This window comes from Solanum pennellii, chromosome 9 (genome assembly GCF_001406875.1).
Source record: "Solanum pennellii chromosome 9, SPENNV200".
NCBI lineage: Eukaryota > Viridiplantae > Streptophyta > Magnoliopsida > Solanales > Solanaceae > Solanum > Solanum pennellii.
Window position 1 is genome coordinate 54,798,878 of NC_028645.1, and position 8,336 is coordinate 54,807,213.

Genomic DNA, 8,336 nt, shown 5'->3' on the forward strand with positions numbered 1-8,336 from the left:
ATTAAACCTGTTGGTTGTAAATGGATTTTTGTGCGATAAAGAAATGAGAAAAATGAAATACAAAGGTATAAAGCACGCCTTATGGCACAAGGATTTTCTTAATGTCCTGCCGTCAATTATGAAGAGACATACTCACCTGTTGTGGATCCAATAACATTACGTTATCTCATTAGTTTCACAGTCCATGAGCAACTTGAAATGCATTTGATGGATGTGCTTACAACCTACCTTTATGGATCACTTGATAATGATATATACATGAAAAATCCTGAAGGATATGCGATGCCTAAATCATGTAACTCAAAATCTCGAGAAATGTATTCAATTAAATTGCAAAGATCATTATATGGTTTGAAGCAATTTGAACGCATGTGATATAACCGTCTTAGTGAGTATTTAATTAAGAAAGGTTCTACAAATGATGAAATTTGTCCATATGTCTTTATAAAGAAAACAATATCGGAATTCATTGTACTTGCTATTTATGTTGATGACATAAATCTATTTGGAACTCCAATAGAGCTTCAGAAGACAAATGATTATTTAAAGAATGAATTTGAGATGAAAGATCTGGGAAGCACAAAATTATGTCTTGGTTTGCAAATTGAGCATTTGACGAACGGTACTTTTATTCATCAATCCGCCTACACAGAAAAAGTGTTGAAAAGATTTTGTATGGATGAAGCGCATCCATTAAGTACTACGATGGTTGTTCGTTCACTTGATGTGAATAAGGATCTATTCCGACCTCAATTCTCGATTCTGCAGTATCATATCTTAGTGCAATGGTGCACTAATGTATCTTGTTAATACTACAAGGTCTGATATAGTTTTTGTTGTTAATTTGTTAGCAAGGTATAGTTCTCCTCCTACTAGGAGACATTGAAATTGGATCAAACACATTTTGCGATATCTTAAAGGGACAACTGATATGGAGTTATTTATTCTAATAGTTGTATCCCCAATCTTGTTGGTTATGCTGATGCAGGATATTTATCTGATCCACACAAAGCTCGATCCCAAACAGTCTATGTGTTTATATGTGGGTGGGACTGCCATATCTTGAAGATCTACAAAGCACTCCATCGTAGGCACTTCATCTAATCATGTTGAGATTATATCTATTCACGAAGCAAGTAGAGAATGTGTATGGCTAAGATCCATGAGACATCTCATTCGAGAGAAATGTAGTTTGGAGTGTGATAAAATACCCACCACTTTATATAAAGATAATGCAGCATACATAACACAACTTAAGGGAGGATTCATAAAAGAAGATAGAACAAAACATTTCACCAAAGCTTTTCTATACACATGAACTTCAAAAGAATGGTGATATAAATGTGGAACAGATTCGTTCAAGTAACAATGTGGCTGATCTATTCACCAAGTCTTACCAACTGCAACTTTTAAGAAGATGATGCACAAGCTTGGAATGCGAAGATTCAAGTCTCTGGATTGATTAACTCATTAGGGGGATTTAATATGCGCTGCACACTTTTTCCCTTACGAGGTTTTGCCCCACTGGGTTTTCCTTGTAAGGTTTTTAATGAGGCAGCCTAGATGCATATTAATACATCTGTGTACTCTTTTCCTTTACTAGATTTTTTCTTTTCTTAAAGTTTTTTTAGTAAGGTTTTTGACGAGGCACATCATCTATGAATTAGAAATTTAGGGGGACTGTTATAAAGTTTTTGTACTATAGTGAATGTCTATCATGTGGAGTCCTTTCAGCATATGGTTAAGAGTCCTACTTAGCGACTACGTTAGATTTTTCTATAAATAGAAGGCTACTCTTCATCGTAAAATCATCTATCAACAGAAATAATAAGTCTTCCGTCCTCTTTTCTCTAGTTTCTTCTATAATATAGTTTCATAATATATTTTGCCCCAATTTATAAAAAGCAATAGTGTGCTAAATCTCTTTGTGACAGTTTTTTGCTTTTATTTTGGGTTTCTCATGACAACTTCAAACATGGTCTTGGCGACCTCCCTTCTTCTCTTCCATTCCGTCGTTTTTCCTCGAACACTTCGGTATCTCTCACGCTACACAAACAAAACTCATCTTCTCTACCTCCGCCGCCACCGTCTTCTTATCTTCTCCGACTGTCAGCAACTCCATCCGAAGCCCTAGTGCAGAAAATAGGAAAATCTGTTTGCCATCCCCGCGAGCCTTCAAATGCCCAGGTTTTTCAAATATCAATTTGATCCTACCTAAAGAGTATTGAGATTATGAATCCCTAACTGTTCAATGGAGAGAAGCAATAAAATAAAAACACTTTTTTGTAATCATGACAGCCATTGATGCTTCTACTGTTATTCCTCTTTCACATCCTTTCTCTTTGTGCTGCTCAAACACGTCTTATACTGGAAAGACATTCTTTATTTTCTTTACTTTTTTTTTCTTTTGGGTGCTTGCAGGAAACTGAAAAGATTGCTTCTTTGTCAAGATTAAGCTTGTTTTTGGAGACCCTTTTTGAAATTGTAGTGAAAAAAGATCATATAAGTAAGTTTTTTTATTTTGTTGGTTATGTGTATAGTGATTTTGAAACACAAAGGGTTATCATCTTTTGCATTTGAAACATGTTCAGTTAAGCTTACTTCACTCTCTTGGAAAGTGTTGATTCTTCACAATACTTGAAATTTAGGTGCTTTTTGTCATGAAAATTGTGAGTGTTTGCGGAAAAAAGTAGTTTTTTTTCAAACATGAAAGATGATATTTGAAATTGTTTGATTGTCCATAGACTATCTGCAAGAATAAGCTCTGCATTGTTTAATCGAGTAGTCCTTTAGGCTATTGTTCATGTTATATCAGAATGGAGATTCATATGTCACTTGCATTATTTTTGTGTGAGAAAAGTAGTTGACTGGTTACTGATTTGCATCTTTTTCACAACCAGTTTGTCAAAGGGAGCTTTGGAGTATTTGCTGTGTATGGTGAGGAGGGTGGGATTCCAGATAAGAGAAGTTCTTGGTTGACACTCTTTGATGTGGAAGTTCCCACGACTAAAGTTCCATAAAGTAAAGGCAAGTTCTTGGCTGCAAATCAGGCTTTAGAAGTTGCTAGAAATGATCTATACTATGATTGGAGAACTAGGCAAGATGTACTTACTCTAATGCTCCTACACGAAAAGGTACTTCTTTGAATTAATATGTGTATTGAACTTGGAAACCTGGTAAAATACAACATTCACTGTCTTTATCTAGGTCTATTGACAAGTTTGTTGCGTTGCTGGTTTCTATTGTACCTTCCTTAGAGTTGTTTAAATTTTCTTGATCTTTATCGTATTCTACGTTATATTCTAATCATTTACAATACAACATGTACATTCTTCTATGGGTATTTTCATAGTTATGCTTCCCTTTTCCACTAGTTCATCTCTTACAAAATTTATTATCTAAAGGAACAGAATTGAGGTTGACGACATGCCCAAACAATCTCAAGCGACCTCTCATTTGAAACTCAATGTGTGCTACTTGAAATGCTGGATCTAGAATTGGAGCTTTCACTTATATGATTCCTAGTAACTTCATGTGTATAGGTTGCCTAAGGAACTACATGTCTTAATGTTTGCATTCGGTTCTCTTAGTCTTTGTATAAATTGCCTAAGGAACATCATGTTTTGGACATCATTGTGGATCAGAAGTTCTTCTGTATTTCAATCATTTGTCTCTATTTTTGTCAGTCCCTCCTTTGTGTATCTAATTTCCCATCACAAGAGAACTCGCAATCTCTGGAATCAGTGCGCCTTGGAAAATATGCAGAGGTGACAACACTACTGTGTATTGATTTTTTTTTTCGTTATAATCATTATTTCTTTGATAATCTCATAGAAACTTCCTCTTGCAGTGGTTTAATGTTGTCTTCTCGACTGATATATCCGAAAAGTGTGAGAATGTTCTTGGTCGACTATCAGAAAAGCATATATGCAAAGTATGCCTTTTTCTATTATTACTATCTCTATTGCTTTATCTTGGACTTTTGCTGGTGTATCTTCTAGCTTTTGTTTAGAATTATTGGAACAATTAGCGTCACTTGTGATTATCTATCAATTCTACAATATTTTTAGTACGTCCAATATTTTTCTTTTTCATCTGTTTCTTCTTCTTTTTCTGTTACCAAGATTGAAATATGATACTCGGTACTAATCTGATACTTTTTTGTTCATTTACTGCAACAGACTATGTTGCTGCTCAGCGGCTTAGGTGATGCATGTATACTGATTATATCCTAAAGGTACTTTCTTAATTCTTTTCAACTTCTTCCTCTTGAAATTTTGCATTCCCAGCTGCTCCAACATGTCGCTTCCTTTCACTGCTGCTGGTAGTTGATTATATGTGTAGAAGTGTTGACTAAAGTCTAATATATGACTCAATTTCGAAAGGTAATCAGCAGAATTGGTGTGAGAATTATTTCATGTCTACAATTTTCCAACACAAAGATAAGATCATTCCAGTTGTGTGACCACTGAATATAGGGGAAACAGTGATGAAAATTTGAACGATATTTTTTGCAGATTAACTTCACTCTCCACATATTGAATTGTTTGGCACCATATTTTACTGCACATCCATTTTTCCACAGGTTCCAACATATAACGATGGGAAGGGCCTGATTCATGAGCTTGTGAGCCTCATTTTTATGTTGCATATTACCCCACTACATAAAAAGATTTCTTAGTATTGAGCATATTAAATACATGATTTATTTCACTAACTTGTATTTTTATTTTGAATGTGCAGGAAAATGCCGGTAATTGAATTTGAATAGTGGCTAGAAGTAAACTTGATCCATTCCAGTGAAAAATGAAGAGTTTTTGTACAATTATCATATTTGTTTGTATGCATTTGGTTTTGTGGAATTTATTGATAGTATAGATCTTTATGAAATTGCTTTCTAAGTATTGGTTGTACAAGACATGTTTGTCGAAGTTTATTTTAAATATATAGTTTTGCTTTATTTATTAGCTAATTTTGTTGTTTAGGTCACTTATATATTTTATAATGTTATTATTCAATATCTTCAAAGGAAAATTATTAATGTTAAAAATGAAAACTTGTGGCTAAAAAAATTCTACATAACAGTTCCACACATCAAAAGTATTGTTGTAGGACGTCCAATAAAAGTTACACTTTATAGGTGTTGTTTTATATAAGATATAAAAGGAAACACTTTTTATGTGTGACCAATAACAAAGTAAAGGCAACACTTATATGTGTAGTATAATATTAAAAAGGTGTTGCTAATGAATCACTAGAAAGCGTACCTTTATGCCTCTTTGGCCACACTTTATTAGTGGGCTGTGATAGCGACATTTAAAAAGTGTTGCAGTTATACGTCTTTGGCCAAAGGTTACGCTTCTTTAGGCCACCCCCTAAAAAGTTTTGCGTAAAGTAACGATGTGTAGCCTTTTATCAAAGGCCACACTTTTTGTCAGTTTAGTCACTTTACTGGTGTTGTCGTATGCCTAAAATGGTGTAGTGTTCTCCTTATCCCAACCCGATGGTATACCGGATATGACTACTACAAGGGCTAATGCTAGAAGGAATGAGGAAGATATGGTGGATCAATAAGCTCCTCTATAAGCTCTGTTTTAATTCTTTTTGGAAAACAATTTTTATATATATAGGTTTTAGGACTTGTTTAGAGTCACCACTTAATTTTTTTAAAAAAGTCAAGAAAACTGTTTTTTTAATCGACTAAAACAGGAAACCGGTTGAAAATGTCTAAAGGGGTTCGGGGATCATTATTTATATTTTAAGAAGGTTGTTACGACAACTAAAATATTTGCTAACTCGCAATTATCCGACAACTAACTTTTGGCTAAATGATCAAACTTAAACATGAAGATAAAATTATTTAAAGAATTGTTTGAAAGCATGAAGTATTTGATTTGTTATCCAAGTGAAATTTGCAAAATTTATTTTAAGTTTATCATTTATATTTTTGCTCGATTTAATTAGGCGATCAAAACGAGGTGGCGTCTTGCAGGGATTCGAGATTTTAACCCTAAGACTAACGACAATAAATAAACGAATAAAATAAGAGAGAGAGAGTCGGTTTCAAATCCGGTTTCTGTCCGCGTGGACCGGTTTTTGAACCCGCTTTATTTTTGGCGTTTTGACCCATTTTACTCGTACCTGTCCTAAAATTCTTACAAAATAATACAAAGATGACAAGGAATTAGGCCCAAAAATAACAAAATACCATTTTTAGAAAAATAAATTTTGACTCTTAGGCCCAAATTCTACAATTCCTTGATTTGCATATATTCTTCAACTTCGGGACCTGTACACCTTTTATGATTGGCTTGACTCGACAAAAAGAATTCAGAGCCTTTATGGCTCTCTGAAATGCAACAGAGTGAGCTCGTGGCGAACTCCGGCGAATTTTACATACAACAACATGCAAAATAAAAGGATAAAATTAGGATTCGATAATCACATACTAAACTCCTAACCCAACACAATTAACAAATGTCAATGTCGATGAATGTGTCATAGGAAAATGGATTAACGAGCTTTAGGATAAAGCAAGGCAAATGAACTGATTTAAGATAATTAATAACTAGCATTGACCTAGATAGGCTATTAACTTTTTTTCCTATTTTAAGCCAACAATAAGTAAAAAAAAATTCTCATTTTCTCATACCGATAAGCAAAATAATAAACAATCTTTGTTGCACCAAAACGAAACCACCTACCTTAACGCATAAATCACCAGGTTAATATTTACAATGCAAAGAAAGCTCAACTATTATTCAGATGTGAAAAAAGGGAGATCTAACACCTACAATTAATAATGGAATGGGGGAAATTGAATCCGCTTTTAGCACACTTTCTTTATTTTTTTTCCTTTTCCTTTATAAAATAAGATGAAAATTACTCTAGCAAAGATTTTGATAAAAACAAAAATGATTAAAAAAATAAGAGGATCATAACTTCGAGCTGGTCTCAACACAAAGATCGAAAGGACCAAAAATTTAGTCAACTTACTAATCGACTTCACAAAAGTCAGAAAACTAAATAAATACTTAAGGAATCGGACAACAACATAGTTCAACAAACAGCCAGCCAATAGAGAGACCCTATAACATGTCTTAACAAACAGCCAACAGAGAGACAAAATGGAAAATTTCAGATTGAAGTTAACACGGGAAACTTTAGACGAGACAAACACAGTTTATTAACACTAGCATATAAACAATTAATGTAACATGTGAAGGATCCATGGCGGTGAGCAATATGATTAATCCAAACATTTATTGCCAAAAAAAAAAGCTACTGATTAATCCCAAGTTTAGAAGGATGAAAACATACAATCGATGTAACACAACTCTTCAACAGAACATTTGAGAAAAATTATACCAAATGTTGACCAATCCATTCTAAACAAGAGAGAGAATATTCATGAATAATTTAGACAATCAGTTACAAACTAACCCAACTTTCATCCATGCGTTTTCTTTAATCAAAAAAGAAAAAAAAAAGACAAGATAAAACCCAAGAAATTTCATAGAAAAAGGTGTATGACTCGATAACTACAATCTAAACAAAACGCTTGAGTGAAAGGAATATTACCGTTTATTGGGCAGAAAACAGAGACGATCTCGAGCAGAATCACGACCTCCCAGATGAGAAACTCGAATCTCCGACGAAAACCGAGAGAGACGGGTGCGAAACGGAACAGAAACTCAATAAACCAATCAAATGAAATCCTCTAGCCTAGACGTCTCACCGTACCTTTAATTATATTCTCTTTGTATCCTCTAGTATTTTTCTTTTTTTTAAAAAAAAAAAAAAACTTCCAACTTCAAAATCTCTAACAATTATTTTCGTTCAAAATTTTTTCCGCCCCCTTTCCCCATTGAACAAAGAGGGGACAAAGAGGGGATTAAATAGAGGGGGAAATTTGGGTTCCGAATTTCTTGTGAAAAGTCGGATCAACCCTTGATTCCATTCAAATTTTTATAACCAAATTCTTGCACCCATTCGGAGGAACACCTTTTCCCGAATCCTTCAACTTCATTCCGAAAAGGCAAGTGGAATCGACGAACTAGATCAATTTGGCATCCTTTTCGTTTGATCTGTCGCGCATCTGCGCGCGCAAGGACAAGCAAGGATGGATTTTGCAGGGTTCTTTTGCTGCTCCTCTCGGCAGTCTCGTACAAACGGGAAAAAGGAGGAAGGGGAAGAGATGACGCGCGCTTGGGGCCAAATAGCGGCTGGGAATCGCGTGAAAAAGGGAGAAGAAGAGCGCGTTGTGCTCTATTTTGCATCTTGGTGTTCTGGAATTCAACAGATGACGCGAATACAGGCTGTCACATCTGATGTTC

The 8,336-nt window shown here is 34.5% G+C and overlaps 1 long non-coding RNA gene across 5 annotated transcripts; it reads left to right on the top strand.

Annotated features, from left to right (window-relative positions):
* Positions 1 to 1,927: 1,927 nt before the first annotated feature.
* LOC107030663 lies at positions 1,928 to 4,972 on the top strand. Of its 5 annotated transcripts, XR_003580297.1 has the most exons (7): positions 1,928 to 2,187; positions 2,422 to 2,506; positions 2,901 to 3,767; positions 3,851 to 3,934; positions 4,182 to 4,237; positions 4,586 to 4,627; positions 4,744 to 4,972. It is a non-coding gene; the product is annotated as an uncharacterized LOC107030663 (long non-coding RNA). The 5 variants fall into 5 exon arrangements; XR_003580295.1 differs by having other exon boundaries at positions 4,182 to 4,627; XR_003580296.1 differs by having other exon boundaries at positions 4,518 to 4,972.
* The last annotated feature ends 3,364 nt before the right edge of the window (positions 4,973 to 8,336 follow it).